Below are 981 nucleotides of genomic sequence, written 5' to 3' on the forward strand. Positions count from 1 at the left end.
TTTAGAAAGTCAAACTAATTCTGGCTCTCACTAGCTTCATCTGAGTGCTTTTATGTCAGCGCAGAAGGAAGACAATTGTGGGGAAAGCGATATCCTCCCAACAAAGTTAAGGAGTGGCTCAATATACACAAAAGTATTCCTTACACATGCAAATGCTAATCTCATTCCTGACGTTGGGATGAGAATAAGCAAAAAATCAAGAGGTGTATATTTTACACCCAAATATCTGAAAGTAAACAAAAACCTGGCTTCTGTCTTTCACTCCTATTAACTTGGAGGCATTGATCTCCTTTCCTTCTCCAGCTCCCACGCCATCATTTGGCGGGTAGGGGTGGATGGGAAGTACTAAGGCCCGGTACTGCGTCCCATTTCTTTCCCAAACCTCCTTGGAGCAAGTTCGGATCGTCGAGATGGTTCTCCATGATTTTGAAGCAACCTAGAATGGGGGGGGGGCACGAAAATGGGAGGCTAGGATTCCCAGGTTGGGTCAGGCGTGCGCAAAATTCATTATCGAGGGCTGCGACCCGCGGCAGTTCTTTGGGGACAGCTGCCGAGGTTTCTCCAGTTCCCTGACTGCCGCGGTCACTGGCTCCCCAGGTGTGCGGGCCGCGTCCCAGACCGCCTCCCCAACCTGACAAGTGGGGTCAGGGTGCTTCTTCCCCACAAAACACAACCTCTTCTTTAAAGTCTGGCACGGTGGGTCTTAGGAATCCGATCTCAAATCCATGTTAATATAATCTCTTTCAGCCAGACCTAAGGCTCGTCTCACTCGGTCCTTGGAGTGTGGGACGCGTCACTCTCGCTCCCCCTCCGTTCCGGGCTCCCTCCGCCCTTGCTCTCTCCTCGATCCTAGCCAAAGCCCGGAGCGTGGGATCCAGGCCCGGAGGAACGGGACGGCGAGCGGGAGCGGTGCCGCCGGCCCGGAGCCCGTCGCACCGGGCATGCTCAGTGGCACGGCCGGCTGGGTGGCCCCGCGGAGCT

Source organism: Marmota marmota, unplaced genomic scaffold, assembly GCF_001458135.2.
Source record: "Marmota marmota marmota unplaced genomic scaffold, marMar, whole genome shotgun sequence".
Classification (NCBI taxonomy): domain Eukaryota; kingdom Metazoa; phylum Chordata; class Mammalia; order Rodentia; family Sciuridae; genus Marmota; species Marmota marmota.